Source organism: Cryptomeria japonica, chromosome 4 (genome assembly GCF_030272615.1).
Source record: "Cryptomeria japonica chromosome 4, Sugi_1.0, whole genome shotgun sequence".
Classification (NCBI taxonomy): Eukaryota; Viridiplantae; Streptophyta; class Pinopsida; order Cupressales; family Cupressaceae; genus Cryptomeria; species Cryptomeria japonica.
Window position 1 is genome coordinate 534172418 of NC_081408.1, and position 9321 is coordinate 534181738.

Consider the following 9321-nt stretch of genomic DNA (forward strand, 5'->3'; position numbering starts at 1 on the left):
GGGTGCTGGATGAGACACATGTGGAAGATTACAGAGATTTGAAGGGAAATGATGTGGGGGACTTTATATAGTAGGGCATTAAAAGGAATTCATCAGTTTTAGTGATGTGATCATGCTTTATTTATAAATGTCCGGGCCTAGTTTCTAGTTGGATCTGGTGATGGTCATTGTTGAGGTGTGAGAGGGGATGGAGGCTACATTTACATTGTATACCTCTAGGCAACAATTGGCATTTGTTGGCGACATCTCTAGAAAGAAAATTAGGCCCGTTTCTAAATTTGGTGAAGATGCCTTTGTACAAATCATGAAGACGCTATTAGGGGAGAGTTTTATGTAGACAATGCACAAGTACAAGGTGAATGTGGATGTGGTGACCATGGTGTTGGCTTGGGGATTGGAATTGGGTGAAAAAAAGAAGGTTTTGGTTGAGGTGATGTGAATCTGTGTGGAGGACGATTGGCTCTATGGTTTAATGTAGCTTCTGGACATGGAAATGTCGGGAGCCATTTTTGATGCGGGAGAAGGGCTTGACATACATGAAATTCATGATTTGAAGGAGATGGTTCCCGTTATATAGCAACCCTTTGGTTTGAATAGAGATGAGTGTAGAGAAGAGGAAGCAATCAGTTGGGATTGCCTCAAAATCTACTTGAGGGAAAAAGAGCTTGAACTGTGTAACAATGAGGTTGGTGAGCATCTAAAGAAGGTGGCCATGGGCAAGGGAAAGAGAAGGGAGGTTGGTATGAAGAGTCTAAAGCAGAAAAGAGGGTTAGGAAGGTGATATGCTAATGTTGTGGGTAGTTTTGGGTGGAATGTTGATGGAGAAGGGTCAAGCAAACATTGTCATGGCGTGCCCTAGTTCTGAAGGAGAAAGGGTTATGAGACCCTATTTTAATTTCTTTTTATATAGTCGGGTTGTCTTAGTTTGGTGCTCTTTTTTATAAATATGTTTAGTGTATGGAAGTCTCTATAGTTTGAGGAGTGGGTAGTTTTTGAGTTTTCGGTCCGGTAGTCGACAAAGGGACTTCGTGTTAGTGCTCTACTATATGTAATCCCTAGATGATATGGTGTTGGAGATTTTGATATAAAGCCAACTAGTAGATGGTATAGTGGTGATGGGTGGGGTTGTTGCTAGTTTGTGTATGAGGTTTGGCAGCCTGCTTATATTAGACTTTTTGAAAATCTTCGTAAATTTTACTTCCTGATTTTAATGCAAATCTATTTAGTATCGATAAAAAAATAAATAATTTAAAATATTATATTCTAATATAATGCTTAATATATAAATCATCTAATATACTTAATAAAATTTCAATTCTAAAGGATAGGTGACATATTTACCAAATAAAAATAGTGAATCTATAGACAATGATTAAATAGTACAGAACATTATTATTTCAGCTACATTTTTATTAAATAATAATAAATATTGTAAATTTTCAAACACTATTTAAAAACAAGTCATACATATATAAATAGGATAAAATAGAAGAATAATATTTGTTAGTGTCATTGAAATAATGTTTTATATCAAATTTCACTAAGCAGCATCATTGCATCTAAAATTTCAAACATAGAAATGGACCGTACTTCTAGCAAAGTTCGGCTAACAAACATCAACGTTCCTCAAATCTAGTCTTTGCCAAGGCGTGGGAGATAGCCCGCTATACAATAAAACCTAAACTTTTGAAAAGCCTGAATACCTTTCATTGACACGTCATACTTCTCTAATGTTGACTTCATTCTCTCCCAGTTTTCATTCTGCAACTTTCTGTTTTTCAAATTCCATTTTTCTCCATTCTTCCTGCTTTCCTTATTGACGACATGCACTTTTATTTCTTTTATGTCTTCATTCTTCCCACTTTCCTTTTTGGTATTCTGCTCTTTAGCTTCTTTTATGTCTTCTTTCAATTCATCGGACAATTGTTTCTGTAATTCTTTTATATCTTTCTTCAAGTCATCAGCGACTAGCTCTTTTAATTCCTTCATTTCTCTCTTCAACTCAGCCAATGATTTCTCTAATGCATCAAGTTTATTTTCCATGGAATTGGTCAATTGCTCCGAACTAATATTCTCACTGTTTTCATAGCTAGTTGCCTTTGTATTCATTAAATGCTTTACGATCATCAGCAATGAAGGTGCATCCGTTTTAAGATCGACAATTTCTTTCCAATTCTACAAAACATTGTAAAATTAAGTTCTGTTAACATCTCTATTTTCCGTAGGATAAATCTTAATTTTGAATAAAACTAATGAGTTGAATTGCAGAGTGGCATACCTTTATGACAAGATTCATGCATTCCTGCCATTCCCAACAAATAAAAATCCAGGTGATCAACTCTACTTGCCATCCATAAAAATTCTTTGCTTCATTGCTGACAGAGAAAATGCACCAGACCAATCTGTGGTAGTTGAGAATGCGCTTCCATTCACGAGGATGTTTTCTGCACCCTGTAGCCAACCCCTGGAAGTACAAAAAGGCGTCCTCCTCTCCTCTGCTATACCTTACAAATAACATCTCTCTAACAAGAATAGGTGAACTGGGCTTTTCCTTCCCTGGATTAACGTGCAAGATCAAATTTAACATCATTTAATGTTGAATGCCTAGACACACAGAGTATGAAAGCAAATATAAAATACAATCAATCTTGTTTGTTACTTTTCCTTCTGCACCAAGCATATCACTCACTAGTAATACCTGCATCTCCATCTGATTGTGCAGGATCTTCTCCTCTTGCTTCAGCATGCACACTTCTTTCTGGTAAATTTCTACGACCTATAAGAAGAGTTTTTAACCATCAACCTACAAATTAATAGCAGAAATTAATGCCAGAAATTCAATTGCTGGCTTAAATCTACCCTTAGATTTACTTAAAATGTGTTTTTGTCCTGCGGGATAAACATTTGTGTAAAAGAGATAAATTAAAACTACAAATAATACGCAATTGTACGATAAAACCTGTGACAGATCTCTCTTGATCCCTAAACATGTCTTCTGTTTCCGTAATATTTATAGAGTGACCTTGGGCAGCTTGGGCTGCAATATTTTGTAGTACAGCTTCCCTTTCCCCACCACCATTGCTTGAGCTACTATTATCTGCGATTATAATTGCGATTCAGATGTAACGAATGGTAAGAGGCAATCTCAAAGCATTTATAAGGAATTATTCTGTTCGTTGTAATAACAATGCCCTCACCCTTCTTAGAAGCAAGATTTTCATTGTCTAATACGCCTAACTGTCCCCTCAAAAATCTCCTTGATTCCTCGTCACCAGGGTCAGGGAGGTCTAGTGGCAGTTGTATAATTTTTTCTAGATATATCTCTGCCAGTTCTTGATTAGTTTCCAGAGATTTATTAGCAAATACATCTTTATATTTCTTTATTATTGCTCTTTTTATTAATTTTTTGTCCATTCCTATCACCACGCTGATTTTGCACTCTGCTAATACAAGATTAACAGCTGATAAAACCTGTCAAAAATATTAAATTTTCTTAAAAAGGAAATATAATACAAGATATATTATAAACTGAACAACAACAAATTTTATTAGATCTAAATACAAGATTGAGAAGTAAACAAATTACGCTTGACATACCTGCAAGATCACAGATTCCTGGCATCTATCCAAATCATCGACAAAAACGATTATTCGAAGGTCACTCCCTAAGGCAGGGGCTACCATTGGAGCTTCTATGGCCTTTTCATGGCTCCTATGATGGAATAGTAGTGATGTTATGCACGATCCCGTAATTAGACCCCATAGCACTGTCATGGCGGTCAACATCCAGGCAAAGACAATGAATACCCAATGAGCTTTTTTACCAAGTTCATCTTTTAGGAAAGAAATATCTGAGATTACCCTTTCCTGATAACCGAGTTTGTCGGTATGATCTGGAAATGAGATATACTGCATTAGTTGAGTACTAACAGGCTTTAAAACGCCCATTGTTGACTTTGTTAGAGTCCACACAATTATTACTAGGGCTGCTGGCGGCCATGCGTATTTCGCTTTTCCCCATTCCTTTAACCTGTCACTGTCGAACAGCACCCATGCAATCCAAGTAAAGGAACCTACCAAAACCAGCGCGAGGAGAGAGGGAAAGAAAATTTCAATCCACAGAGCATATTTATTCTTTATCCAAGTGTTTCGCCAACAGGTGTTCAGCCATTGAGCCTGGGTCATGATTCCTTCCAATTCTTTGGTAACCTCAACTGCTATACCTGCCAAAGCTTCTGTATCGTTCCTATATTTCCAGGCATTATATTGAACAGTTAAAACTGCGGGGACTTTTTCCTCTGCTGACGTAATTTTTCCCAACTGCGAATGACAATGAGAAGAAAATGCAAACTTTTGAAACATAAAATACTTGAAACTGTTTTAAATTAAGCTCAAAACAATTTTGATTCAAGTTTGAGTAATTAGTGTTTAACTGGTATGAAACTAAAATATTTTAGTAATTAGCGCTAATTCTTACCATGTCACTGCTGTCCATGGCAGCGAGTGCTTTAAAAACCTTTAGATTCTTAGGGTTGTCATACTCATTTAGAAATTTCTTCAACTAGTAAACAAACATGTCACTGAATATTTAGTAAAGAGATTATATAGATATATCCTAAACTTCTCATTGAAAACAGAGTAACAATTTACTAAGATAAGAGTTCACCTTTTTTTGAATTTTCTTTCCTCCTGTTTGTCCTAACATGCTTCTAATGTAATCCCACAACATTAGAAAAATGTTTCTATTTATTCGTTTTCCACATTTTATCTGTCTGTAAATGTGTTCACATATACTTTTCCCCTTTCTTGAAAATTCACATGGTTTAATAGCAGGTAATTGTAAATCTGAGCTTGATAATTTTGAGGATGGCAACAATATCATCTGAGCTGCTGTTGTTACTAAAATGCGCTCGGTCTGAATTGTACAGAAAACAAACAAAATTTAGATAATGCCTCTTGCCCTAATAAAAATGTTTGCTAGAAGTTAAAAACCGAATTAGATGATACCTGGAGCATTAGGCTAGATTTTCCCGTACCCCAAGAACCAGTGATACCGACAGCTATGGGAGGCTTTATGTAAGGATTCAAAAATAATGCAGCAAGACCTAGTGCATAGTCCAATCTCCCTGTTTTCCATGCATATGAATAAAATGGATTAAAAGAATTGTCTAATGTCATTAAACTGTTGATCAGTGGTTTCTCAGCGAAAGAACAGAAAATATTTATTTACCGAGGCTGTCTGATATAGCTGGTTTGTCATTTCCTTGTTCTTTGATAATATCAATTTGTCTTAGAACTGCAAAGGAAGTGGGCACGTTATCAATGAATGAAAGTAATGACCTAAATATATAGGTAGGATTTCAAAATTACCTTTCTCTACATTTTCTTGTTTTTTTGTTGGTAAATGTTTCTTCCATTTTAAATCGCGAATGTCCCCAGTTTGATAACCTCTGCTAATCAATTCTTTCGTCATTTCAATGTCTCCGAGAGAAGCAGCCGTTCTCAACAAATTATCGTCTTTAAATCTTTTCTTTTGACCGTCAAGAAATATGTAAAGTGGATCATCTTTGCTTAGACCTTGGTCAGCAGTGCCCAAGCCTGCTGCAGAAGCCCATAATAGGAGCGATTTCTCTTCCTCTGACTCACATCGCCACAGAAGCATTTCGGCCAGTTGTTGTTTGTCTCCAGTTTCTGCTTGAACTGCGTAATGAAGAGCGGTTCTGCCATCGCAGTCGCGCTCTCTGAGAGGGTGAGCACCATGCTTCAACAGAATTACCACTGTATCTACGTCTCCATGTTTTAGTGCCTTATGGAGTGCCGTTTGTGCGAGGATATCTCCTCTGGGTAAATATCCTGTTTTGATTTTACGCTTGGAAAGAAGCTCTTTTAGAACCTCGATATTACCTTGTGAAGCAGCAACATGCAATGGAGTTAGACCGCTGCGGTCGACCAAATCATACATAGACATATCTTTCTTCAAATATGCTTTCAACAATTGCTTATATAGAGTTGTGTCCTTGTATGCTCCAGTAACTGCATCATATAATGGATTTCGGTCGTCGCTATCTTTGATATATATGAGTTCTGAATTTAATTCGAGAAGACCGCTGCAGAGCATTGCATGTCCATTCAAAGCCGCGTCATGGAGGACAGTCCTCCCTCCTCTGTCACGCTTGGCCACCATGTTTTCCAAATTTACTGTAGTTTCTTTACGCATTTTGAATGAAATCATTTCAATTGCATTTGACTCATTATCACACATAGCAGCCAAATGCATAGCTGTTTTCCCGTCTTCATCACAATCACCAACTGGCAGCTTTATTCCTTTCTTGAATAGCTTATCCACGATATCCACGGAACCAAGTAGTAGAGAGTAACGTAGGAGATGTTCCTGGTCCACTTTATTAAAATAAGTTTCTGGCTCTTTTGACTTTGATATAAACCTCGCTGTTGATTCATAATCCATAAGAGGAACAGCTATATCTAAATAACCTTGCATATCTAAATAAGCTTCTGACTCATTTGAATTCAGTAGCAACTTCGCTGTTAGATTAGAATCCATATTGGCAAAAGTTTTTTCCAGAAAAGCTTTTGGCTCTTCCGACTTTAATAACAACTTAGCTGTTGACTTATAGTCCATGTTGACAAGAGTTATTTCTAAGGGTGTGTATCCTCTTTTGTCTTTTAAGTTGAGTGATTCAGTGACATGCGGACATTTGACTAGGACATCTATAACTTCATCAGTTCCTCCTCCTAGTGCGTAGTGCAGGGCTAAAGCGCCGTGATCGACAAGTAGTCTACAAATGCGGGCATTTCCTTCGTCTGAAGCACTGTGAAGAGCTGTCCTCCCTCTCGCATCCGCAGTATTGACAAATTCATATATACTTAGCTCATCACACCTGAGTAGCAAAGCTTCTGCAATCTCTGTCCCCACATCTATATCTTTATCAATCCCTCCTTCGAATGAATAGTGTAGGGCTGTCATACCAGTGATGTCTTGAGCAGTCATTAAAGCACCGTGTTCAACAAGCAGTTCACACATACGTGCGTTTCCGTTCTCTGAAGCATAGTGAAGAGCAGTTCTCCCTTTCCCATCTGTGGCATTGACTAACTCATATATACTTTCCTGGTCACACCTGCGTAGCAAAGCTCCTGCAATATTTGTCCCCACATCTATAACTTTATCAATTCCTCCTTGAAAGGCATAGTGCAGGGCTGTCATACCCTTATTGTCTTGAACTGTCACTGAAGCACCGTGATCAACAAGGAGACCACCGATACGTGTGTTTCCTTTCTTTGAAGCACGATGAAGAGCAGTCCTCCCTTTTGTATCTGTGGTATTGACAAACTCCATTAAACTATGGGCATTACACCTGCGTAGCAAAGCTTCTGCAACCTCTGTCGCGACATCAATATCTTTACCAAGCCCTCCTTCAAATGCGTAGTGCAAAGCTGTCATGCCTCTTTTGTCTTGAACATTCATAAAAGCGCCGCGATCAACAAGTAGCTTACAGATACGAGTGTTTCCTTTCTCTGAAGCACCATGGAGGGCAGTCCTCCCTCTCTCATCTGTAGCATTGACAAATTCATGTATACTTTGCCCATCATACCTGCATAACAAAGCTTGTACAATCTTTGTCCCCACATCTTTAACTTTATCAACCCCTCCTTCAAATGCATAGTGCAGGGCTGTCATACCCATTTTGTCTCGAGCAGTTACTAAAGCGCCATGATCAATAAGTAGTTCACAAGCATCTACATCTCCTTTCTCTGAAGCGCCATGAAGAGCAGTCCTCCCTCTCTCATCCGTGGCATTGACAAAATCATTTATTCTTTGCTCACCACACCTGCTTAACAAGTCTTTTATAATCTCTGTTCCCACACCTACTATTTTATCAATCTCTCTCTCAAATGCATAGTGCAAGGCTGTCATACCATTTTCGTCTTGAGCAGTTACTGAAGCACCACAATCAACTAGCAGTCTACATATACGTGAGTTTCCTTTCTCTGAAGCTCCGTGAAGAGAAGTCTTCCCTCCATGATCTGCGACATTGACAAACTCACGTATAATTTGCTGATTACACATGCGTAGCAAAGCTTCTGCGATTTTTGTCTCCCCAACTTTATCAATATCTCCTCCAAAATGCATAGTGCAGGGGTGTCATACCCTTGTTGTCTTGAACAGTCACTACAGCACCATGTTCAACAAGCAGGCCACAGCTACGTACGTTTCCTTTCTTTGAAGCCCGATGTAGAGCAGTTTTCCCTGTCTCATCTGCGGTATTCACAAACTCAGATATACTTTGATCACACCTGCATAGCAAGGTTTGTGCAATCTCTGTCCCCGCACCTTTAACTTTACCAATCTCTCCTTTAAATGCATAGTGCAGGGCTGTCATACCCTTGCTGTCTTGCGCACTTACCAAAGCCCCGCGATCAACAAGCAGTCCACAGAAATGTGCCTTTCCTTTCTCTGAAGCGATGTGAAGAGCAGTTCTCCCTTCCTCATCTGTTGCATTGAGAAACCCATATATACTTTGCTCATCACAACTACGTAGCAAAGATTGTGCAATCTCTGTCCCCACGCCTACAACTTTATCAATCTCTCCTTCAAATGCGTAGTGGAGGGCCGTCATACCTTTTTCATCTTGAGGAGTTACTACAGCACCGCGATCAACAAGTAGTCCACAGATATGTGCCTTTCCTTTCTCTGAAGCAATGTGAAGAGCTGTCCTCCCTCCGTCATCTGCAGCATTAACAAACTCATAGATACTTTTCTGATCACACCTATGTATCAATACTTGTGCAATCTCTGTCCCTATGTCGCCAATCCTTCCTTCAAGTGCATAGTGTAGAGCTGTCATGCCGTTTTTGTCTTGAGCAGTCACCACAGTACCGCGATCAACAAGCAGTTCACAGATACGTGCGTTTCCTTTCTCTGAAGCTATATGAAGAGCAGTCATTCCTCTTTCATCTGCGGCGTTGACAAACTCATTTATACTTTGCTCATCACAACTACGTAGCAAAGCTTGGGCAACCTCTTTCCCCACACCTTCGTCATGAAATTTCGCAACTGAGTGTAAGACTGTTTTATTTTTGTACTTACCAATTGCATAGCGTCCTCCAAGCTGAGCGCCGCACAGCATTAGTATTTCTATAATCTTCCCAGCGTCTTCAAACCTATCGTCATATTTACATTTTGCTACAATGACTAAAAGCTTGTCTAAGACACCGTAATTACCCGTCTCACTGTAGGACCTCCACATTGCGTTGCTTTTCAGCATTTCGTTAAATGTTTGTGAGTTACCGGCGGCCTTCTCT

At 38.9% G+C, this 9321-nt stretch overlaps 1 long non-coding RNA gene across 1 annotated transcript; it reads right to left on the bottom strand.

Moving 5' to 3' along the window:
* Positions 1 to 4692: 4692 nt before the first annotated feature.
* On the bottom strand, positions 4693 to 5298 carry LOC131044100 (uncharacterized). Its single transcript, XR_009105620.2, has 3 exons — positions 5231 to 5298; positions 5008 to 5126; positions 4693 to 4915 (listed from the first exon to the last, which is right to left on the bottom strand). It is a non-coding gene; the product is annotated as an uncharacterized LOC131044100 (long non-coding RNA).
* Between the last annotated feature and the right edge of the window lie 4023 nt (positions 5299 to 9321).